General features: G+C 44.0%; 1 protein-coding gene across 4 annotated transcripts in view; it reads left to right on the top strand.

The window, feature by feature from the left end:
- The window catches only part of SNX4 (sorting nexin 4), a 134,411-nt gene that overhangs the window by 23,699 nt on the left and 84,316 nt on the right, over positions 1-26,396 (top strand). The window lies entirely within an intron of this gene.

Genomic DNA, 26,396 nt, shown 5'->3' with positions numbered 1-26,396 from the left:
TCCCGTTCTGGTTGATCTGGGCCCTCAGAAAGGTGTGTTCCAGCTGTCAAGCGGTCCATTGAGACAACTCCCCGTTGCAAGGCAGCAGATGCTGCATTGGAGGTCCAAGTTAGCTCAAGAACTACCTTGCGGTACCTTCATCAACTAGGCTACTATGGGAGAGCAGCTTGGAGAAAACCTCTTTTTAGACCAGCCAACATTCAAAGGAGAAAGAAGTGGGCTGATGAGATGGCCTGCCGACCCTTGGAGTTTTGGCAAAGTGTTATTTTTAAGATCATCCATTAAAGTGGATCAAATGAACTTCAAATGTTTAATAAATAAATTTCTTTCAAAATCATGGTGTCTATATCATTAAAATCATATATATATATATACATATATATATATATATATATATATATATATATATATATATATATATATATATATATATACATATATATATATATATATATGTGTCTATTTACTTCTGTTATCACACACACACACACACACACACACACACACACACACACACACACACACACACACACACACACACACACACACACACACACACACACACTGTATATACGAGGTGTGTTCAAAAAGTATCCAACCTTAATTTTTCGTGCGTAAACAAATGAAGCTAGGGAGGCGTGGTTTGGTGCACGTATGTAGGCGATCCTAATCCGTATGCGTGAATATTTTCCCGCCTGCAGAAGCTGTCAGTCGCCGACAGACCGCCGATGAGTGAGGAAGTGTCAGTGAGCGCCGTCGGATTTTCGTTTTTGACAAAATGGCGGAAAAACTTGAACAACGCTACTGCATCAAATTTTGTGTAAAGCTTGCGATTCCCAAGTGGAAACGATCCGCAAGATTCAACAGGCCTTCGGGAACGAAGCAATGGGCACTACACAGATAAAAGAGTGGTACAACCGCTTCTAAGATGGTCGCACATCAGTGGAAAGTGAAGCACGTTCTGGTAGGCCCTCAACATCCCGAAATGAGATCGTCATTGACCAAGTGAGGACCCTGCTGATGCAGGATCGTCGAATCACGATCAGAGAACTTGCAGACGAGGCGGGCGTCAGCATTGGATCCGTTTATTCCATTGTGACTGAGGATTTGGGCTTAAGGAGAATCTCAGCGAAGTTCGTGCCAAAGCTGCTCACGATCGAGCAGAAGCAACTCCATTTGGAGATCACACAGGACATGCTGGAGACTGTGAACAGCGATCCCGACTTCTTCAACACAGTGATCACTGGCGATGAGACCTGGGTTTATGGGTACGACCCAGAAACGAAGTTCCAGTCATCACAATGGAAGCATCCAACATCCCCGAGGCCAAAAAAAGCAAGGAAGGTCCGCAGCAATGTCAAAGTCATGCTGACCGTCTTCTTTGACTCCAGTGAAGTGGTTCATCACGAGTACGCACCACACGGCACAACCATCACCAAAGAGTACTGCGTCGCCTTCGTGACGCTGTGCGACGCAAACGGCCAGACCTGTGGGCAGCGGTCAATTGGCAGCTCCATCACGATAACGCACCCGCCCATTCTTCACATTTGATGCAGAGTTTCCTGGCCAAACACAACACACCTGTGCTTCGCCAGGCTCCCTACTCTCCAGACATGGCTCCGTGTGACTACTGGCTTTTCCCCAAGCTGAAAACGCCCCTGAAAGGGACCAGATTTCAGGCCAGAGAAGACATCATGCGGAATGCAACGGACCAGCTGAGCGCCATCCCAAAAGAGGCATTCCAGCGCTACTTCCGACAGTGGCAGAACCATTGGGAGAAGTGTGTGGCAGCCCAAGGGGACTACTTTGAAGGAGATTAGTGTAGGTTTGTTGTATCTGGATACGAGTATTTCTTTTGAACAAAGGTCGGATACTTTTTGAACACACCTCGTGTGTGTGTATATGTATATATATATATATATATATATATATATATATATATATATATATATATATATATATATATATATATATATATATATATATATATATATATATATATATATATATATATATATGAGACATGACAGAAGTAAATAGACACCATGATTTTAAAATAAATTTATTTATTGAACATTTGAAGAACATTTGCTCCATTTTAATACACACACTAGTATTTTGTAGACTTGCCATTTGCAGATTTCAACACTTTTACTCTTTCAGACAAAGAACTAGCAAGTTCTGAAATTTTCTCTTGTGGGATTTCTGCCCAGTCTTCACGCAAACACGGGTTTGCAATTCTGCCCATGATGTTGGTTTTCTGGACTTTTTCCACACAGTTTGATCCAATATGGCCCAGAGGTGTTCAATGGGATTCATGTCAGGAGACTGACTTGGCCATGGAAGTCACTTGATCCCATTTCTGTCCTGCCATTCTTTGGTCTTTTTTTGCAGTGTGACATGGAGCTCTTTCTTCCATGAACAGAGTGTTGTTTTTGACCATCTGACCAGTGGAGAAGATGGGGAGAAGTCCATCCTCAAGGATAGAAATGCATGTCGTAGAGTTGATGTTGCCAACACACTCCACAAGCTGGACCGACCAGCGCCCCAGATTGCTCCCCACACCATCACTGAAAAACCACCGTATTTGACACTTGGCTGCAATTGGTTCAAAGAGAACTCTTGACTGAGAACTCTTCAGACCCATACGTGTCCACTGTCAGAAAATTGTACCAATTGGGGCTCATCTGAAAAAAATGACAGTTTGCCAAAACTCCAATGGTCTGGTGGCCATCTCATCAGCCCACTTCTTTCTCCTTTGAATGTTGGCTGGTCTAAGAAGAGGTTTTCTCCAAGCTGCTCTCCCATAGTAGCCTAGATGATGAAGGTACCGCATGGTAGTTCTTGAGCTAACTTGGACCTCCAATGCAGCATCTGCTTCCTTGCAATGGGGAGTTTTCTCAATGGACCGCTTGACAGCTTGAAGACATCTTTCTGAGGGCCCAGATTGACCAGAACGGGAATCTGTGGATTCCTTGCCTTCACTGGTGAATTGCACAATCACCCGATTGATCATAGAAAGTGGAATGCCAAGGTTCTGAGCTATCTGATGCTGGCTGATTCTACCTTCGGAATGGCCAACAATTCGTCCTCTTTGAAAATCGGAAAGTTTGTGTGCTCCCTAGGTTCGAGGCATCGTTGATTGTCGTACAAGACCCAGGAACTCGTTTCTGCAAAGAAATAGTCGCATATTCATTCAAATCACTGAGTAAAACTGTGTTCTACAGATGAAATGAAGAGATGTAAGGTGTGTGCGTGCGTGTGTGCACGCATGACATGTGGATACCCTTTCTAAGTGGTGGATTCGGCTATTTCAACCACACCCGTTGCTGGCAGGTGTATAAAATGTATAAAATGAAGCACACAGCCATGCAATCTCCATAGACAAACATTGGTAGTAGAATGGGCCATACTGAAGAGCTCAGTGACTTTCAACGTGGCACCGTCATAGGATGCCACCTTTCCAACAAGTCAGTTAATCAAATTTCTGCCCTGCTTGAGCTTCCCCTGTCAACTGTAAGTGATGTTATTGTGAAGTGGAAACGTCTCGGAGCAACAACAGCTCAGCCACGAAGTGGTAGGCCACAAGCTCATAGAACGGGACCGCCGAGTGTGTAAAATATTGTATGTGTGTGCACCTCCTGACTGTTATGGTGAGCATCACCGTGGATTATGTCTCGCATGGTAAAACCGCATAATCCGCACAGAACAACCATCCGTCTGCCACCCAGACAATTGTTCCTGCTCATGTAAACCATTCACCCAGAAGGCACGTGATGTGACTAGCGGGAAAATTGAAACATCAGGAGTGTGGCAAGCATTCCGCTGGTCCCCATTGATGTTTAACTAATGATGACCATATAATCTTTGTCTCTTTGATGGAGTCACCGGGCCGAAGCCTCTGTGTTGGAGGTGACGCTTTTGTGTGGACTGTTGTCCAATGGGGATCAGCGGAGTGCTTGTCATACTCCTGATGTTTCGATATATATATATATATATATATATATATATATATATATATATATATATATATATATATATATATATATATATATATATATATATATATATATATATATATATATATATATATATAGTTTGGTGAATGGTGCTGCTACTATTGGATGCATGAACATTGTTGAGGTCAGTGGGCGGGGCTTATTTCGGTAACCCTCTCACTTGGCAGCATCCACTAAACACCAATTTATTGTGCGCCGTGGCATTGCTTTGTGTGAGCACGTGTTTATGGCATTTGGCAAACTTGAAATTTTGTTTTAATCTTGGAAAGACGGCGACAGACACTCACAAAATGCTCGTTACGGTCAACACAGATGAAGCTGCGACAAAGAAGACCGTTTTCAAGTTGTTTCAGAGGAGTCGCTGGAAGATGATGAAAGAAGCGGTCATCCTTCAACAGCATGAACTGATGAAAAAATCGTTCAAGTCAGCACTGTCATCCATGAAAACTGACGTTTAACCATTCCAGAAATCTTGGAAGAGACAAGTGTTTCATTTGGTTCTGTTCAGGCCACACTGAGATGATTTGAACATGAGACTCGTCAACGCAAAGTTCATTCAGCGCATCCTCACTGATGACCAAAAAGAAAATCGTGTCTTCATTTCGTCCAACTTGTTTGCTCGATGCGTTTCAGATCCACCATTCTTACCCCAAACTTGGAATCGAAAGCACAGTGCTTCCAGTGGAAGACACCCACGTCACTGACACTGAAAAGGAGCATCAGGCAAGTTCGCAAGTGAAGGTCATCCTGATTGCGTTCTTTGTCATGGAAGGAATGGTTCATGCAGAATTTCTTCCCACAGGTGCTACCGTTAATGCGGCTTTCTACGTGGAAGTTGTGAAGCGTTTGCGAGAGGCAGTGAGATTGGAAAAACTGGTGGCTCCTCCATCACGACAACGCACCCCGTCACGTGTCGCTCTCTATCCAACAATTTTTGGCAGAAAAAAAAATTCCGATTGACTTGCATCACCTTGTTTGCCCGACGAGGCACCATGCGACTTCTGGCTGTTCCTCAAATTGAAACGAACAATGAAAGGGAAGCAATTTGACCCGATCAAAGACATCAAATCCAACACAACAAACCTTCTGAAGGCGATTAACAGAGGACTTCCAGAAATGTTTCCAACGGTGGAGCAAGTGTGTGTTTGCGGAACTTTTTGCGGAACAAACTTTTTGATCACACCATGTGTGTACGTGTGTGTTTTCTTTTTTATATGCCTCCGCTGACGAAGTCGCCGGAGGTATTATGTTTTCAGGTTGTCCGTATGTACATGTACATATGTCCATGCTCATTTTCTCCATTTTCTCTCCAACCGCTTATCCGATTGACACAATTTTCCCCATAGTCGCGACTACTCACATAGAATGTTTTGATTATTATGACATAGGTCATGTGGTGTGGCCTCCATGTTGGGGGGAAAAAAGGAAAAAAATTTGGACCTCTGTCTCTGAAACTGCTGCATTGAAAAAATTGAAACTTGGCACATGGCAAGTACTCATCATGGGTAATGTGTGGTGTTTTATATTATTATTTTTGGATCTCATAAGTGGCCTTGTTATGATGTCATAATTGCATACGTCGAATGCTTTATCTGATCAGTATAAATTTTTTTGAGGGTCATCTAGGGCTAAATTGTATTGGGGTGGGGTGGGGGAGGGGGGGAATTGATGTCATCGGTCAACGTGGTTGAGCAGCCATTTTTATTTTTTAAAATATAAAAACCTTTATCTCTGAAATGGCTGAACAGATCAAGCAAAACTTTATCAGTATGATTGCCGATCCATGAGGAACAAAAGTTCTCCACCTATAATGTCATAGGTCACATGGTTTGGGAGCTATGTTTTTTTTTATTTTTTATTTTATTTTTTGAAGAGTAAACCTTTAAAATTCCTGCCCTCAAGAATGGCTTGACAAATTGAGGGAAAACCTCACCCACATGTTTCCCAAGCCTTGGGGATACCATTATGTTCACAAATAATTAATAGGTCACACGGTCTGGCAGCCATATTGGATTGACCGATAATCTTTTAAAAAATATTCTCTTGAACCGCTTCATCAATCGACGTGAAACTTCAAAATTATGATCAGGTAGTCATGGGGAATATTTGTTTTAAATTTCAACCTGATCAGATGCACAGTCTGGCAACCATATTTATTTCATAATTTGAATCTGGGTTTAGGGATATAAATCAAACTTGGTACAAGTATGGACAGAGTGGTCACAAAGTCCCTATACACGCAGTTACAACTTATTTGTATGCTTCCCTCCATTCTCTGCACAAATTTAAATTTTTCTCCATGTTCTTCTGGGCATCTTCCATGTTAAGGGTTGTAGGTCATAAAAGCAGCCCCCTGACAGCTGCTTTGAGGTCTTCAACTGTCAAGAATCGGCTATCGTGCTATCTTCAGCTATCCTGCTAAGAATCGGCTATCCTGCAACAAGATGGTGCATCAGCAAATTATGCTCTCGCAGTTGGAGAGTATCTCGATGACGAAATCCGTGGACTATGGATTGGACATGGATCTGAGATAGTGAGGCTTCCTCAAAGTCTGGACTTAACAACATGTGACAACTCACTTTGGAGTATTGTGAAAGAGGAAATTTCTCATCTCCACCGAAAAACAGTTGAAGACATCAAAACAGCTGTCGGGGGCTGCTTTTATTACCTCCAACCCTCAACATGGAAGATGTCCAGAAAAACATGGAGAAAAATTCATATTTGTGTGGAGAATGGAGGGAGCATACAGATAAATTCCAACTAAGTTCTAACTGCGTGCAGAGGGACTTTGTGACCACTCTTGTATAATGATGTAATAATGTGGGCGGAGGCATATCTGGCGACGTTGATTGCTGTTCTCGTTTTCCAATGCATTCATCCGTGAGTCGCAAATACTACTTGAGAGTACTCCACAGACCCAAGTATTTTGTCTTAGCTCTTCCATGCACGGCTTCAGCATGTGGTGCCATCAACAGCTATTTCAAGCTCTGCCTGTTGTCGTTCTTTCCATTTTGTTGTTTCTGGCAGGAGTCGGCAGAGTTCCATGGGTATGAATGTTATTGATAGGATGCCAAGGCCTTGAGTTTGTAGTGTTTTCACTTGAGGTTGAACCCCTCAGGTTTTTATTGTCTGCTCTTGTATGACTTTGTTGTGTCACAAATGCCTGTCTCCTCATGACAAGTGTCACTTACATTGATGTGCCCTTTGTTATCATGCCCAAATTTTGAGCCTTCTTGTCATCAAGTGTTCCTGTTTATGGAATTGCCTTTCTCTGCCTGTCTGTTAACATTCCGTTATTTATCACTTTAAGGAGCAACTTGTCACCACCTCTTGCTGACGATGTCATCTGTTTGGACTTTTCTTCAATTTGAAACTTATTTTTGGCCTGTATCCAACTCCTCTCCAATGGTTCACCATAGTCATGTAAACCCTCTTTTTTATATTTTTAAAATATTTTTTCTCTAAGCCAAGGCGGTGAGGCAAATCAATTTCATTATATTGGTGAGATGATTTGAATAAGTTTTAATTCTCATTTGTAACAACAACTTGAGAGTTCATACGATACCTTACCGCATGCATTCTTGAGAAAAGGGACATGGAACAGGGTCTTTAGTTTCTTGCTTTGCATTTTGTACGAAACAAGCAGCTCTCGGTGCCACCATGTTTGTCTGGATGCTGAATTTCAGTTTCTCTGCCTTTAGGGCATTAGACTGTCTAAATATTTTTCCAAGTACAGAAAAAAAAAATACCAGAATATTTTTGAAGGTGCAAAGAAGGTGAATTGTGTTCTACAGTGTTAATGTATGTCATTATACTAAAATATGCAATTTGGTGTGTCTGTCTTTTTGACCATAATACATTCGGTCGTTACTTATCCAATCTCAGCGAAACTTTACAGGAGGGCTTAGGGTCACATGATGGAGGTTGTAGCTACTTCATTTTCCCCCCTTCCCAAGGGGGGTTTCCACTTTGGGCGAAATCTATGTTACGGTGTATATCCGTGTTAAGATAGCTAATCGTAGCATTTTCCAAGGCCGCTTCTAAAAACAAAAGTAACTAAAAGGTCACTCGGTCGAGCATGTACCTTCGCCGTGCAATGACTGATCTCGTAGAACATGTCAAGCCCAATGAATTTGAGATGTATAATGCTATGTATCGTTTTTGGCCTCCTCTTTCAATGGTGAAGAATCACTTTAAAAATAATATTTCTCATCCAGATCCGGATTCGGACCTTCACCGAAATTGAATCAATTCATTCTTGTCACGCACCCAACATGTCCACCAAGTTTTGGCTGTATCCGTCCTCAACTTTTTGAGATATCATGCACACAAACGAATGAAATTGCTCGTTGAGCAAGGAATTGCTGGAATAACTTTGTCATATCTCCATGATCTCTGAAAAAAACAAAAACCTGGAAATCAATTTGGTTCTTATAAGTCGATAGTGCTACTGTTTAATGAGTTGTAGCACTTAGTTTGGTCATGATCATAACTTGGAAGTCAATCGGACTTGAAATGACGTTTTTATTGCAATTTGAAAGTTTTGACCCGATCCCCCTGACATTCGACCCCTGACCGCTAAGAAGGGTGTTGGTGTGACACCCCAATGAGACATATGGTTGGATGCAGTATTGGAAGATGCACATTTTGGATTTGGTTTGAAGTCGATACGACCATTTTAGTGGACGTTATTGCGAAAATAAGAATTTCGGTTTTTTGGTGACCTTGACCTTGACCTTTGACCGAGATTCACCAAAAACGACAAGCGTCTAAGTTGGACCATGGCCGACCTCTGTACACAGTTTGGTCATGATCGCTGAAACGGTGTGGCTGCTACAGGGTAAACAAACACACAAACAAACAAACAGACAGACAGATACAGAATGACACGCACAACCACCAACATAATTGCCGAAATCCGAAGGATTCCGGCAATTAACAAAGGGGTGAAAACATAACCTCCTTCACCTTCGGTGGTGGAGGTAACAAAGTTTTTTATTATGAGAATATGGAGAAGACAAATTAATAATTTGGTGAAATGGTTAAAGGTGCCATTTAGCATATGGAGGAGGAGCAGGAGGAAGAAGAAGAAGACTGAATACAAAGCGGATGGGGTTTGAATTTTCAGATGCTTTCTTGTTGCTTCCACCACCGAAGGTGAAGGAGGTTATGTTTTCACCCTTTTATTTCTGTCTGTGTGCAGGATATCATAAAAATTGTGGATGGATTCAGATGAAACTTGGTGGACATGTTGGGTGTGTGTGACAAGGATGAGCTCATTAGATTTTGGTGAAGATCCGGATATGGATCCGAGAATTATTTAATTTTTAAAGTGATTCTTCACCATTGAGAGATCGGGCCAAAAACGATATGTAGCACGGTATCTCAAAAAGTTGTGGACGGATTCGGGTGAAACTTGGCGGACAGGTTGGGTGTGTGACAAGGAAGAATTGATTTTTTTATTTTATTTTTTTATTTAAAGAGGATCTGGATCTGGATATGAAAATTATTTTTAATTTTTTTTTTTCAGCATTGAGAGATAGGTCCTAAAGCGATTATAAAATACAGTACAGTCATCATCATCATCACACCATTTGAAAGCCTTTATCCCTGAGCAGGGGTCAGCTTTTTGCAGGCTCCAATCATGGTACCCTTTCTAGTGGCAATGTTTTTACGGCCGGATGCCCTTCCCGACGCCAACCCTTTAGTCGCCTTCGACCCTGTAGTGATAATTACCAGTATACTGGTGCTCATTTCGCCGACCTTCGGAAGGATGACAGGCTGAGTCAACCCCCCGATACTAACTCAGCAGCCAGCGGGGCTCAAACTCAGAACCCCAAGGATCCCAAGCCACCGCCTTGATCACTAAGCCACACCAGGCTCATCGATCATACAGTACAGTATAGCATGATATTTTAAAAAGTTATGGACTGGTTATGACAAAACCTTGGATGTGTTGGGTAGCTCGGCCATAACAGCTCATACAGCACTCACTCCCAGCCCACTTCCCCCTCCCAAACATGAGTAATCGTAAATGTCATAATTTAGAACTTACCCCATAGTCCAGGCAAAATAAGGTTTGATCGGGAACAAATTGCAACAGAATTTTTTTTTAGCACAATGCATTTATATGAGGTCACCACAACACCATACTAAAAGTCCTAAGAAATCCCTGTTGTGGAAATACATCTAATTTGCATAAATCCAATATGGTGGCCAATTATCAATATTGTGCCATATCTTTGCTCACATATGACATATTTGGGTGATTTCAACTTCGAGAATGGAAATTTTGTATACAAGGATGCATTTAGCATACTTTTAAACTTCCCTGGAACAAAATCTCATTTGCATAAATCCAATATGGCTGACAATATCAATATTTTGCCATATATTTACTCTCAGACAACATGTTTGAGCGGTTTATATTTCTAGATTATTTGAGGGGATCAAAGGCTAAATTTGGGATAGTTTAATATTTTGATTGGATGGGTTTAAATAAAATGATGGATGAATTTAAAATCCAATATGGCCACCAAATATCAATATTTTGTGATCAAATTTATGACAGTCACTTCTTTGGCTCATGTTTCATTGCAGGCATATCAATACCCTACTGAAGATGCCCATGAAGGTCATCATTATAGTCATCAGTGAAATCTGGTAGCTGTGAGTTGGCACAACTTGTCCCACGGCATTCTCCACAAACAGCACTGCAACGCAGACTATACTTTCTGCATGTGCACCTCTTTGTATTACAGTCTGTTTTACAGTTACAGCAGATGACATCCAGTAGTTTTGATGGGGCTGCAAGCTGGTCAGTTTGTATTGGCAAACATTGTCCATCCACCATGTGCCATCCCCACTCTTCCAGCTTCATATTGATACTTCTTCCTTTCCACTCCATCATCTGATAATATGCACGGAGGCTGTGATACTTTGCAGCTGCTGAGGTTGGGGGTAGAGTTTGAGGTTCTACGTGAGATGTGCTCTTGGAAACCTTCTCACAAAATCGCCTGTATCGTAAAGTGTCCAGTCCTTTGTCTTTGGCACCACCAAAAATGACACAAGTGCTTTTTCTCCTGCTGCAATAATGTCCTGTTTTGCCACATGTCCTTCTTGGCTGAACACCTTAGCTTGCTGACGGAACAGGGCAACACTCTTGATCTTCCTTACTGCTAAACCCTTTCCCAATCCAAACAGGCGAGAAGTTGTATCGCAGCCAAGGATTGCATGGATAAATAACATGGTCACAAACATCAAGACCAATAAATTCCTTAGACTGCTTTATGCACCATATCCTGGTCTTTTTTTGCTGATTGCCTGGGCTCTGGGGCCAGGAACAAGTCATGTGCATCCAGTTCAGCATGATGCAGTAGGAGGATGAGCAAGTCCGTGTCATCCCCTATCAGGACAGTGTCTTTGATTCTAGCAGATGCAACAGCTGTTTGGACAATGAGCACATCAGCATCATACTTTGCATGATCTATATTACACCCAGCCCGCTCTAGTTTGTCACCAAGATAAACAATAAATCGCTGTTTGTTTGTCACATTTTTCAAGAATTCCTCCTTCTTGGACTGTATTACCATTCCACCAGTGAAGTTTACTGTCATGCCTGAACAAGCCCCTGTCCTTCTCATGTGCGTGGCATCTTTTGTTGTTGGACCGTCTTGGTATCCATCAAAGATAATGGTCGCAGCCCCATATTTATGTGTAACATATGTGACATAAAGCTGACTGACACTCATATGTGGAACCTCTTGGCCATGGAAGACGATGAAGTTGCGCACCACCATCGAGAATATACCGGACATTTCCAATTGGTTCTCCTTGCTCCCCTTGCATGGTCTTCCAGAGAACATCGGCAAGGACGGTCTTATTGGCCTGCAGGGGAAGGAAGGAAGCTTCAAACAATGCTGGGGGGTAACTACACAGTTCATATTTGAAGAGTGACTGTAGATCTTCAGTGCCCCCCAATGGTTACCAGTCTTTGGAAGATCAACTGTGGATCTACCTTCACAGATTTTTTTTTTTTTTTTTTTTTTTTTTTTTTTTTTATACCTTGGTCGAGGCTCGTATGAGAGCTAACACACAACTCACAGCAAGGAGGCATGAGACAAGAGGGGCGGGAGTGGAAGGGACAAAACATTGGGGAACAGACACAGGTGAACTGTGGAAGGGAGAGGGATGGGGATGGGACGGGGAACATGGCGAGGGGAAGATGGACATTAAAGGGACTTTCAGGAAGGAAAGCAGGAGAATTGAAGGAAGTGGGCTTGGGTGGATTATCGGGGGTAGAAAAGATCGAGGATTTGGATGGGGGAAGATAAGAGGTGGTGGTGAACAGCTGTTTTGAAAGCCTGAAGGGAAGAATGGGAAAGAATAGAGTGAGGAAGTTTATTCCAAAGGCGGGAAAAAGAGGAATGAAAGAGTGAAGATGAGCAGTGATTCGTGATTTTGGTAGTTTTACCAGAAGGGGTTGTTGGCGGACCTTGAGCGCCCTGTGGAAATGTGGTTGGGACAAATCGCAGAGAGAGCAGGGGGGCAAGGCTGGAGAGGAGTCGGTAGAAGACAGAAAGACCACCGACCAACCTGCGGTGATTGAGTGAGAGGCCCAAAGACTCAGCTTCATTGCGGGAGATGCCAATGATCTTAAAAGCCCTGGTTTCGACAGCGTGAAGTCGAGAAAGGTGGGAGGCAGGAGCACCAGCCCAGAGGGGAGAGCAGTACTCCATCAGGCTACGGACAAAAGCTTTGTAAGTGGTCAGGAGCTCAAGAGGGCCGAGGAAGGACTTTGCACGACGGAGGATTCCCAGTCGGCGACTGGCTTTTGAGGCAAGGTTGGAAATGTGACTTTCCCAGGAAAGGTCATGGCAGATAGTGAGACCCAGAAGCTTGAAAGAAAAGACTTCTTCCAGAGGATTGTTGAGAAAGTGGATGGGGGGTTTTGTAAACGGTCCTTTCGAAGAGACATAGTGAGAGTGTGAGATTTGTCTGGATTGAAAGACATGTTCCACGTGTTGGACCAGTTTGTGATTTTATCCAGATCTGCAGTGAGCGAAGAAGCTGCTGCTTGCCGGTCTGAGGGATGACAGATGGTACGGCAGAGGGTTGAGTCATCGGCAAAGAGAAATAGAGGATTTTCCAGAGAGTCCGAGAGATCATTGATGAAAACCAGAAAAAGAACAGGGCCCAGAACGCTACCTTGAGGAACTCCAGCCTGCACAGGAAGAGGGGATGAAAGAACTCCATTTAGGGCCACACGTTGACTGCGACAGGAGAGGAAGTCTGCGAGCCATGAGTGGAGATGGCCTTGAATACCATGGGAAGAGAGTTTGGTGAGTAGGGCAGGGTGCCAGACTGTGTCAAAAGCACGTGATATGTCCAGGGATACGGCTCGGATTTCCTGTCTGGCATTGAGGACCTCCATCCATTGATGGGAGAGCAGTAGCAGCATATCTAGGGTAGAGTGACCTGGTCTGAAACCAAATTGATGATTGGAAATCAAGCCATTGGAGAAGAGGAAGGATTTCATGTCTGAAGCGATGATGGATTCCATAACCTTGCTGATGATTGGGAGAAGGCTGATTGGTCTATAGTTACAGGGATCTGTTTTTGCACCTTTTTTATGCAGGGCAGTGATGTTAGCAGATTTCCAAGCAGATGGCAGATGACCTTGGGAAAATGAGAGGGTGAATAGAACAGAGAGAGGGTGAGCAAGAGCAGAAGAGCAGGCTTTGAGGACACGTGGGCTGATGCCGTCTGGACCGGTTGCAGAATCTGACTCGAGGTTTGAAAGCAAGCTCTCCACCTTGTCAGGAGAAAAGGATACAGAGTCCAGGGACAGTTGGGTGCGACTGGGTAAAGTGGGTAGAGATAGTGATGGGTTTGGGACACAAGATTTAGCTGCAAACACCGAGTTTAGACATTCAGCTTTATCACGTGTGGAATCAGCAGTGCGGCCATTTGAGGTAAGGGAGGGGATGGAGGGGGAACATACACCAGAAACAGATTTGATTAAACGCCACCAGGATTTTGAGGAGGGAGAGAGGTTTGAGAGTTCAGACTTGAGATGAGAAAGATGTTGTTTTCTGGCTCTCCTGAGGGTAGCTACACACTTGTTCCGAGCTTTGTGGAAAGAACTGAGATTGCCCTCAGTTGGGTTTGCTTTCCATGAGGCAAAGGCAAGTTGTTTCAGGACAACTGCCTCGCCACAAGCTTCAGTAAACCAAGGGCGGGAGGAAGGGTAAGACAACTGAACACGAGAGGGGATAAATCTGTGCATGAGGGAGAGCAAGTTTCTTTGAAAGAATTCCCAGGATGAGTTGATGTTTGAGAAAGTAGTGATAGGAGACCAGTCTGTAAGTTTGATGGCTGCTCGGAGACCCTGCCAGTCGGCTTGAGTGAAATGCCAGACTCGACGGCGGTGAGGTGGTTCTCTGATAACAGCCAGAGAGATGTCCACTTTAATAAGGACGTGGTCAGAAGAACCAATTGGAGCGAAGGAAGAGCAGCAGATATTGTCAGGGAAATTTGTCAAAATCAGATCCAGAAGAGATGGAGTACCATTGGTTGAGATCCGGGTCGGGAAGTTGACCGATTGAGTCAGTCCCAATGAGTCACAGAAAGCTTTTGCTGATGTCCCATGGCAGGTGAGAGAGGTACCCACACCTAGCCAACTGGCGTGATGACAATTGAAGTCGCCACATAAGAGGAAGAGAGAGTTTGGATGAGAAGATAGAAGATGGTCCATGTTTTCGGAGAGTGAGGTGTAGATGGAGTCATCACTGTTCGGTGGACGGTACAGTACACATATAAACATGAGGTGGGAGTGGAGGGGAAGCCGAAGCCAGAGGTATTCCTGGGGGTGTGGGGGAGTGAGAGCAGTGCAGGGAGAGTGAGGAATAGAGTCTTTGATGAAGAGAGCAACACCTCCACCAGGACGAGGCTCAGGTCTGTCATACCGTAAGAGGGAGATTCTCCTTTGATCTTGACAGTTGATCTTGAATTAAATGTCACTGCTCAATCACATTTCCGGAAGGTGAACTCTTCTACAGATTTCTCAACCATGGATGCTTGAGTCTTTTCTCCAACTGTTCTTGATCTTTCAACGTTGACTCCTTCCTGGGCTGTTGATATTTGCACATGCTGGCATGGAAAGGACCCACACCAAACGCTGAGTTTCTGTCATTCCTTTTCCTCTTGTCAGGCCTCCATGTGTCTTTATACTTCTCATCATCACTTGCTCAATTGTGAGATCCGTGGATAGTCCTGCCCAGTACCTATCACTGCGCCTCACCACATGGTATCCTTTCTCAAATTGCTGATGGACATCTGGATGACTTTCTGGCAGATTAAGCATCATTTGCAGGTATACATATGCAGACTTTGCATATAGCGTGTCCTCGATGCATCCAATGAAATTTTTAAGTATTACAAATGCATCCTTGGATCCAAAGATCTCATTATAGAAATACAAGTCACTAAAATACATCATCTGAGAGCAAAGATTTGGCAAGATATTGATATTTGGTGGCCATATTGGATTTATGCAAATGAGATTTTGTTCCAGGGAAGTTTAAAAGTATGCTAAATGCATCCTTATATACAAAATACCCATTCTGGAAGTTGAAATCACTCAAATATGTCATTTGTGAGCAAAGATATGGCACAATATTGATATAAATTGGCCACCATATTGGATTTATGCAAATTATATGTATTTGCGCAACAGGGATCTCTTAGGACTTTTCGTATGGTGTTCTGGGGACCTCATAGAAATGCATTGCGCTAAAAAAAATTATGTTGCAATTTGTCACCGATCAAGTTAAAAAATGGGCGAGATTGCCTGGACTACTGTGCATTGACAAGTTCCAGATATGACCCTCCCATTGGTGTTAAGACACATCCAAACCAGATACGCTGTCTCCCTCTGAAGTCTGCCTGAATGTTGGTAATTACAGCATGGTCTTTCCAATAGCAGACGTCCATTAGATAAATCACAATGCTTACCATGTTCACATGAGGTAATCCCACAAGTTTCAAAGTCAGTTCAATAGCAGCGATGCTCGGGGTTTCTATGCATATGCTAAGTGTTCTGGGGCGCATGACGTCACAAGGAATCGAGACACAGGTGGAGGTCATTTGATATGTGCCTTTGCCACATCAATACCAGACCAATCTACATAAAAATGAGTTTGTCTTTTTATCTCCTTAAAAAAAAAAAATTCTTTTCTTTTTTTTTTTCTTTCCAGGGGGGAGGGGGGGGGAGAGTGGGTGAAGGTGGTTCTTTGGTGAGAAATGCACATCAACCACACACCACCCCTTGAGAAGACCCCCTCCCCAGACAACACTCCGTACACATGCACACAATCACCAATCAATGCTTAAGCTACAAAAAAAGTCCTGCCAACTTCCCATACCCCTCTATCTCCATAACTTCCAGGTACTTATCTTATTACAATTTTAACTTATTGACTGTTTCTGCTGCCACTACCTTTCCAGGAGACAATTCCATGCCTTAACTACTCACTGAGTAAAAAGTCTCCTGCATTACTACCGTCTTAACTCTCCTCTTCTTCACTGTCAGGCTATGGCCCCTGGTCCTATCACTGTCTACTTTGCTGAATAATTATTTTGTCTTTACTCTTCATTATCTTCAATATTGTCCCCCTCGTAACCTACTCCTTTCTAGTGTATAAAGCCCTGTCTCCTTCAGCCGCTCCTCATAGCTGAGTCTAGCTAAGCTCAGAATCAATCCAGTAGCCCTACGCTGAACCCTCTCTATGGCATCTACTGTATGTCCTTCCTGAGTTGTGGTGACCAAAACTGCACACAATATTCTAGATGTGGCTCTCACTAAATTGCATTCTGTAATCTCTATTTTCATTGTTCTTTCCCATCCCCAACACCTTACACTTGCTCAGGTTAAATTATTTTGCCCAATCTATGCAAGTGTCAATACTTTCCTGTTTCTGATCACCACCCCTTCTGCTATCCACCTTACCTCCAAGCTTTGTGTCATCTGCAAATTTGGAAAGCTTACTCTTTACCCCATTCTCCAAATCGTTGATGTAAATATTGAATATCAATGGTCTGAATACTGATCCCTGAGTTACCCCACAACTTACATCCTCCCACTCACAGCCACTCTTTGCTTCCTACCACTCAGCCAATTTGCAATCCAATTAGTCACCTGACCAGCCACTCCACAAGCCCTCACTTTGGCTAACAACCTCCGATGTGGTACCTTATCAAATGACTTCTTAAAGTCTAAATATACTACGTCCACTGCCTTTCCCTCATCCACCCAATCAGACACTGCGTCATAGAACTCTAAAAGATGTGTTAAACAGGAACTACCTTTGGTAAACCCATGAACACCTTTAATTAGCTTGTATTTATTTAAATGGTTCTTCATCCGGTCCTTAATTAATGTCTCCAACACCTTCCCCACAACTGAAGTCAAACTAACAGGTCTATGGTTTCCCAAGTCTTCTCTGGATCCTTTCTTGATTGCTACTCCTCCTCCTATTCTCTCCTTCCTATTACACCGATACACCTTGTAGCCTTCTTATCCTGTCCTCCAGTTACTCTCCTCCTTAAACCATGTCTCACTCACTGCAACCATATCGTACTCCTCACTGTCTACTTTGGCTTTAAGCTCTTGCATCTTATTATGTAAACTTCTGGCAATGGTATAGAATTGATTTAACTTTTCCCTTCCTGAAATTCTATTTTCTTGCCTGGCCTTACTAATCATAATTACATCATCTGTTCCTTCCTTAATACTTTCCCCACCCTCCACTGACCTAAAAAAAGCCTGAATTCCTTCCTCAATTCCCACTGCAAACCTTTCTGCCCCCTTTCTATTTAACATGCGCCCATCATCCCGGAAACACTCCCTTTGTCCCTGAAATTTTTCCGACTTGAATACAAAACCTTCCTCGTAGCCTTCCTCCGCTCGTAATCATGATTACGTGATTTCAAGTCACATTTTGATGATACTTTGCAGTGTTTTCATTGATGTTGCAACACCACCACCCCCCCCCTCCCACCCGTCCACTTGTGTTGGGGTGGACTTTGAATCGATCCCTCTGTTTGTCCTGTTTCTTGTTGTTGTTGTTTATTTGTTTTTTTTTCTTCTTCTTCTTCGGCCAAAATTACTCCCACTTTTTTATGTGGTTGGCCGGGGAAGCTGGACCCAAGTCTTCCATGAACCGGCTTGCCAGGCCTGACATTCAACTAAGGTTCAGGCAGGAATTTGTCATTTGTTCAGGATGCTGGCGATAGCTCGCCTTCTCTTTGTGAAAGACTGTGGGATGTTTAACGTCCACCATCTAATGCTGGAAGACAGGATACCCGTTGAACGTTCAACATTTAACGTCCATCTGAACACACATTGGTGAATCACCTTACCTGTGAAACACCAGGACAACAGTTTATAGCTGAACTTGGATGAAAACCCAGGCAAGACAGCTCTGAGGTGTGTGTATGTGCCTCCAGGCCATCCTTCCACCCTGTATTAACATTTGTTAAAAACATTTTATTCCTTTGCTGAAAAGTATGGTCCAAAAAGTTTCATTTTTAGCTCACCTGAACTTTCGTCCGTAGGTGAGTGAGTCAGTGAACACTTCAGTCATTGTCGCTTGAACCAAACACACGATTTTGATGAAACTTGGCGATAAGCTTCATATCTGATGCCTAACGAAGGTGTATTGACCGCATCAAAATTTGGGCTCATTAAGGGGGTTTACGGGAAGGTTTTTGACTCTCCAAAATAAGTATTTGCTCTCTCCTCCGAAACTACACACACGATTTTGAGGAAACTTGACCACAGCCTTCATCACCAGTGATGTACCAAAGTTTGTTCACAGCATTAAAAAAAAATATCAAAAATCAGGATCTAAGGGGATCTGTGGACGGGTTGAGTGACTGTTGCTCCTGATGTGCGTGAGCTTCAGGACTCGGGGTACTGTTTTTATTGCTTTCCTTCATGTACCCTGACAATATTATTTTCCATTTACCACTTATTATTTCAACTGTGATTTGGATTTCTCTCTGTCCCACCCCCACCCACCATTGTAGTGCCATTGTTGAGCTTTCAAAAGCAAAGCAGATTATGGTCAGAAGTAAACAAATTTTGTCTACCTTGATTCCCAGGATGAGAGTGTTGCTGCTGCTGCTGCTGCTGCTGCTGCCTGGATGCTCACTCTCCTTTTTACCCCTCAGCCTGAATTGGCTAAGGGGTATTGTCATAGGCGTTGTCCGTCCGTCCGTCTGTCAACTTTTGGTTTCCGTCGATTTCGAGGAGAACGCCTTGTCTGATTAAATCCATTTTTGCAGTGTGTGTTGGGGCTGGGTAGAGGAAGGTTCCTTTCGATAATTAATCGGTGCGATGCGATATCCAATATGGCGGCTAGGGCAGCCATCTTGAATTTGGTTTCCGGACAATAACTTGAGAACGGCTTGACTTATTGATTTCATTTTTGTGTGACATAATGGGGGTGTTTAGAGGAAGGCTCCTTTCAATATTCAGCACAATCCGATGTCCAATATGGCGGCTAGAGCAGCCATCTTGAATTTGGTTTCCGGACACTAACTTGAGAACGGCTTCACACATTGATTTTATTCTGGCGAGGTATAATGGGGTTGAGTAGAGGAAGGTTCCTTTCGAAAATGGGCATGCTGCGATTTTCAATATGGCCACCATCTTGAAATTGGTTTACGTCAAGGGGCTGAGGGGTTGCGCCCGTTTTGCGGAGCTTTTTTTCATACATGCATTCCCTTTGTAATCTTTCACACTTTCTCTTTTATCCATCATGCTCTTCCTTTCCTTCTTTATCATTCATGCTCTTCCTCTTCTTTCATCCTTCATGTTCCTCCATTTCTCCTCCTCCTTTCCTCTTCCATCGTTTTGTCTTGAAATAGTGAAGTGTGGGCTGCCAAGGTTCCTGGCAGTAACCCAGGCCCCCTGGGGAAAAAAAGCTCGTGTCTACAAAGGAGTACCATAAAAAAAATGTATTTTTGTCGAGAACAGAAAAAGTGCCTTTTCCTCTGCTCCTGCCCTGTGTTTAGATAGGGTGACTGCATCACCGCCCTCTTAGTAATTTGTTTATCTATAAAGAATTTTGGGACTTTTTTTGTTGTGAACACACTTTACAATCTTTTTAAAAATCTACTTGTTTGTTTGTTTGTTTGTTTGTTTATTTATTTATTTATTTATTTATTTTAAATCTTGCTCTCACTTATTGAGTGTCGATCATACAAAATATGATCTCGCATTACAGGCTTGCCAATATGGATCTGTCGCCGTTGTAGTCCATAAAGGGTCTTTCACAAGTTGGTGAATCCTGCAATCGATAATTTTCATTGGATTTAGTTTTGCAGGGAGTCAAACTCAAACCAGATTGGCCAGCGTTTCGTGTTTTGCCCATGAGCTTTAGCTGTTAACGACTGTTTTGGTTCCAATAAGATGTAATGAATTTGAATGTTTTGGCAGTTAGTTTTGCTATTTTGCAGTGGTATGGAATATGCCAGACTCAAAATCTAATACATAAAAGGTGCTCGGTCTCGGCGTGCCTGCGTCCGTCCATGCGTGCCTGTGTGTCTGCCTGCGTCCGTCGACCATTGTCTCATATATATATATATAATCGGCAGCGCAGCATGTACGTATGTGCACAGCATAGCAATACACGCAGCATATAACGTGCTGCACATACATGCATGAGGAGAGTTTGTTTCTTGGCATGGCCCGTGCCGAGCCCAGACATTTGATCAAAAGAAGGAAGAGAGAGGGTGAGGGGGGAGAATTCATTTTATTTTACTTTTAATTTTTAAAAATTTTTATATTCCTCTTCGTGTGTTCGTATATTATTTGGAATTCAACATCTAAAAAGGCTGTGATGAATATCCCATTAACACCCTCCCCCTCCTCGCTCCCTGATTGTATTGGTATCTATACACCGCCCATTAACAACAACCTCTTTTTTACAGCACGGTGACATCGCGCTGTTATATAATTGGCTATTCTGTCCTGTGTCTTCTGTCACGTTTTCTGTCACACTTATGGCCGCGTATGTCCCTTTGATCTGAGGGCTATAATTGTGTTTGTTTTTGTTTTTGTTTAAGCAATTAAGCAAACATTGGTATTCCCGTCAGCGAAGCAACGGGTCTTGCATTCTTATGATTCCTAAGTGGCAAGTACATACGTTTCAGGTCAAGCTTGAATCGAGTTGTTGTGTCGGCATTGTCTGTGGACAGGCACATGCTGCTCTGTGCAGATGCAAAAGGCATCGAGACACAGAGTTGGACGCGGCTCAGCCAGACAGCATCCGCACGCCGCATTTTCCGGCATCGTCTTTGCCAAAGTCTTCACCGCGCATGTCTGCCAGTACTCTTTCAGGGAATGCCTGGACTTGTGTTCTCCCTGTTTTGGTTTTGGTTTTGTTTGCTTTCCATATTTTGCACAAGATGCCCATTTATCATGATTACAGTGTTTACGCATTGCTTAGCCACCGACAGGTATAAACTTTAATGCTCAAGCTGCCTTGTTACACTTGCATGCTGAGAGAGTTTATATGTATGCAGCATATACAATGGTTCACGGTGGTGTGTGGCTTGTGTTAATATGTGCACGAGTCGAACCTTGAGATGGTCAGTGCATACGTGGTGGTGGGAGAAGGTCAAGTGGGTGTTGTGAATTCTTTTGGAATCGCTGTATAGTTTTGAAATGGGTGGAGGTGTGTTGGTTAATCAACACCATTTCAGGAGGTGCAGTAGCTCCTAATCGGGGGTAAGCGGTGTCATTAAGCAGTTCACTGACCATTAAGATTGTGATACTTGAACCCAAACTTAAGAGCCCAAAAAGCCTCCATATTATTTACTTGCACTCTGAAACCAACATATCTTACAGCACCTTCCTGGTCCTAATGATCTCTCCAAGGGTCTGGTTTCTTTATGTGGTCATTGCGCTGAAAGGTATGCTGACCGCTTTATCAGGTGGTGATGTATGGTGACCAGTGGCGGTGCATTCATCATTGAATTTCCAGCACTGCGCCACACTTTTGTGCCACTACACTTCAGTGCAAACACCCCACCGCCGCTTTTAACGGTCACACGTCTTTGTTTGTATCGCTCCTTTGTGTCGCAAGTATCATGTTCCAACTCATGCTTGGCCTCATTGTTGCCCATTACTTACACCATGCAACTCGCTGCAAGGTGACTTGAGAATCGATTACAACGCTCCACGTACTTAAACCATCTGTGCAACTGGGTTGAATGTAGCGAAGGCCAAAACATGAAAATAGAAAGCACGGATTTATTTTCCTTTATTTTCCCTCTACCTCTTTGTAAAATAAAGTCCAGAATGCGTCACACCAACCTCTTAATGATTTTTATTTGATGATTATTCAATTCGATGTGCCATACTTTTTACAGAGCATTGTTGCTGCCAAAGCAGTTTGCTGGTGAGCATTATACTGGGTGGTTTGTCATTGCATTCTCATGGTTGTTCGACCGTGCTCTATCCTTTTGAAATGCTGAGCGTCATGCAAGGAAGCGGCACATACCATTTCTGAAGTGTTTGGAATGATTCGGGTGGAGTTTGAACCAACAACGTTCAAACTGCTCTAACCATTACGCCCCAAGTCTGGTTTAATGATTATAGAATGTTTTAAATGTTGTTGTGCAGTAAATCACTTTCAAACTTGCTTATTACATCATCTGCTCGTTTTTATTAGATTTGCATTTGCAGCAGTCTGAGAAGTAATTCAAGTTTAGTATTCATGGCCGAGTAGTTTGAAGTAACCAGAGAGGTGAACTTGGTGTTGAGTATTGCATTTTTTTTGTTGTAAATGTGGTGGAAATGGAAGGGGCTGGTGATGGGGAATATACTCGATGAAAAAGGGGATGTCCCTGTTAACTTTTGGTACCTCTAAGTACCAATGGGCAGCTGACGGAGAGCCTTCCGAGTGTGCCTGCTTTGTCATCGAGTCGTTTTCCCGGCTGCGCCTTTTTTCAGTTGCAATTCACTGTGTCCCTGGCCCCGGCAGGAAGGCAGAGCAGCTGGCGTTTCCGGCATGGACCACTGGGTCCTTGGTCCTTTGAGGAATCTCAAAATCTCCCGATTTCCCTTCCCTTCGTTGACCCGTAAACTCGTCTTCCTTGCTGCATCTCTCAATGTTACTACAGACCGTGATGCGAGTTGACTGGAAATTGTAATGCACTTGGCTTAAGGAAACAGCTTTGGGGGAATAAAAGTGGATAATGGCACAAGTCTGGTAGTCCAAGGGGTTAGATTGGGGTTGAGATTTGTGTTACTTGAAGACCAAACTGCATTTAAGAAAAGCTTGAGTTGTCATCCATGATGCTGAAGGCAAAGGCATTTCCCACTGTGAAATGAATACAAATGGCTTTGTTTCCGAGGCAAGGGATGTGAGCCCTTTGCGATTATGATGGTCTTCTCCAACAACAACAAAAATATTTAAACTGCATTTGTCACCACAATCCATCTCACTTGAGCAAGTGTATACACATCGAAGAGGAGTCAGAAAGTTTTCTCCTTAAAATTTCGGCCGAGGAGCCGAACCCCACTTCCAATGGTGTAAGGAAAGACCCAGTGCTGAGAAAAGTGAACAATACTGTTTGGGAAGCAAGATGGAACATGACCAACATTTGTGTGTCGTTTTATTGGCTCAAGACCAATCCTTCATAATTGGTACAGGAGGGTGGGACCTTTTGATCTCTCTCTCTCTCTCTCTCTCTCTCTCTCTCTCTCTCTCTCTCTCTCTCTCTCTCTCTCTCTCTCTCTCTCTCTCTCTCTCTCTCTCTCTCTCTCACTCACTCACTCACTCACTCACTCACTCACTCACTCACTCACTCACTCACTCACTCACTCACTCACTCACTCACTCACTCACTCACTCACTCACTCACTCACTCACTCACTCACTCACTCACTCACTCACTCACTCACTCTCGAACTCACTCACTCACTTCCCCTCTCTCGAACTCACTCCTCCTCTCTCGAACTCACTCCCCTCTCTCGAACTCACTCCCCCCCTCTCGAACTCACACCCCCTCTCTCGAACTCACTCCCCCTCTCTCGAACTCACTCCCCCTCTCTCTCTCTAATTCTCTCTCCTCTCTCTCTCTCCTCTCTCTCTCTCTCTCTCTCTCTCTCTCTCTCTCTCTCTCTCTCTCTCTCTAACTCTCTCTCTAACTCTCTCTCTAACTCTCTCTCTAACTCTCTCTCTAACTCTCTCTCTAACTCTCCCTCTAACTCTCCCTCTAACTCTCTCCCTCTAACTCTCCCTCTAACTCTCCCTCTAACTCTCCCTCTAACTCTCTCTCTAACACTCTCTCTCTCTAACACTCTCTCTCTCGAACACTCTCTCTCTCTAACACTCTCTCTCTCTAACACTCTCTCCCTCTAACTCTCTCTCTCTCTCTCTCTCTCTCTCTCTCTCTCTCTCTCTCTCTCTCTCTCTCTCTCTCTCTCCTCTCTCTCTCTCCTCTCTAACTCACTCTCTCTCTAACTCTCTCTCTCTCTCTCTCTCTCTCTCTCTCTCTCTCTAACTCACTCACTCACTCACTCTCGCACTCACTCACTCACTCACTCACTCACTCACTCTCGAACTCACTCACTCACTCACTCTCTCGAACTCACTTCCCCTCTCTCGAACTCACTCCTCCTCTCTCGAACTCACTCCCCCTCTCTCGAACTCACTCCCCCGCTCTCGAACTCACTCCCCCCTCTCGAACTCACACCCCCTCTCTCGAACTCACTCCCCCTCTCTCGAACTCACTCCCCCTCTCTCGAACTCACTCCCCCTCTCTCTCTCTAATTCTCTCTCCTCTCTCTCTCTCTCTCTCTCTCTCTCTCTCTCTCTCTCTCTCTCTCTCTCTCTCTCTCTCTCTCTCTCTCTCTCAAATTCTCTCTCTAACTCTCTCTCTAACTCTCTCTCTAACTCTCTAACTCTCCCTCCAACTCTCCCTCCAACTCTCTCCCTCTAACTCTCCCTCTAACTCTCCCTCTAACTCTCCCTCTAACTCTCCCTCTAACTCTCCCTCTAACTCTCCCTCTAACTCTCCCTCTAACTCTCTCTCTAACACTCTCTCTCCCTAACACTCTCTCTCCCTAACACTCTCTCTCTCTAACACTCTCTCCCTCTAACTCTCTCTCTCTCTCTCTCTCTCTCTCTCTCTCTCTCTCTCTCTCTCCTCTCTAACTCACTCTCTCTCTAACTCACTCTCTCTCTAACTCTCTCTCTCTCTCTCTCTCTCTCTCTCTCTCTCTCTCTCTCTCTCTCTCTCTCTCTCACTAACTCACTAACTCACTAACTCACTCACACACTAACTCACTCACTCACTCACTCTCTCTCGAACTCACTCCTCCTCTCTCGAACTCACTCCCCCTCTCTCGAACTCACTCCCCCTCTCTCGAACTCACTCCCCTCTCTCGAACTCACTCCCCCTCTCTCGAACTCACTCCCCTCTCTCGAACTCACTCCCTCTCTCGAACGCACTCCCCCTATCTCGAACTCACACCCCTATCTCGAACTCACACCCCTCTCTCGAACTCACACCCCCTCTCTCGAACTCACACCCCCTCTCTCGAACTCACACCCCTCTCTCGAACTCACTCCCTCTCTCTCTCTAATTCTCTCTCTCTCTCTCTCTCTCTCTCTCTCTCTCTCTCTCTCTCTCTCTCTCTCTCTCTCTCTCTCTCTCTCTCTCTCTCTCTCTCTCTCTCTCTCTCTCTCTCTAACTCTCTCTCTAACTCTCTCTCTAACTCTCTCTCTAACTCTCTCCCTCTAACTCTCTCCCTCTAACTCTCCCTCTAACTCTCCCTCTAACTCTCCCTCTAACTCTCTCTCTAACACTCTCTCTCTCTCTCTCTCTCTCTCTCTCTCTCTCTCTCTGCCTCTCTGCCTCTCTGCCTCTCTCTCTCTCTCTCTCTCTCTCTCTCTCTCTCTCTCTCTCTCTCTCTCTCTCTCTCTCTCTCTCTCTCTCTCTCTCTCTCTCTCTCTCTCTCTCTCTCTCTCTCTCTCTCTCTCTCTCTCTCTCTCTCTCTCTCTCTCTCTCTCTCTCTCTCTCTCTCTCTCTCTCTCTCTCTCTCTCTCTCTCTCTCTCTCTCTCTCTCTCTCTCTCTCTCTCTCTCTCTCTCTCTCTCTCTCTCTCTCTCTCTCTCTCTCTCTCTCTCTCTCTCTCTCTCTCTCTCTCTCTCTCTCTCTCTCTCTCTCTCTCTCTCTCTCTCTCTCTCTCTCTCTCTCTCTCTCTCTCTCTCTCTCTCTCTCTCTCTCTCTCTCTCTCTCTCTCTCTCTCTCTCTCTCTCTCTCTCTCTCTCTCTCTCTCTCTCTCTCTCTCTCTCTC

Source organism: Eptatretus burgeri, chromosome 2 (assembly GCF_056783735.1).
Source record: "Eptatretus burgeri isolate ZD-2024b chromosome 2, Ebu_testis_v1, whole genome shotgun sequence".
Lineage (NCBI taxonomy): Eukaryota > Metazoa > Chordata > Myxini > Myxiniformes > Myxinidae > Eptatretus > Eptatretus burgeri.
Note: the sequence above shows the minus strand (reverse complement) of the source record. Positions and strands in the feature narration are given on the sequence as shown.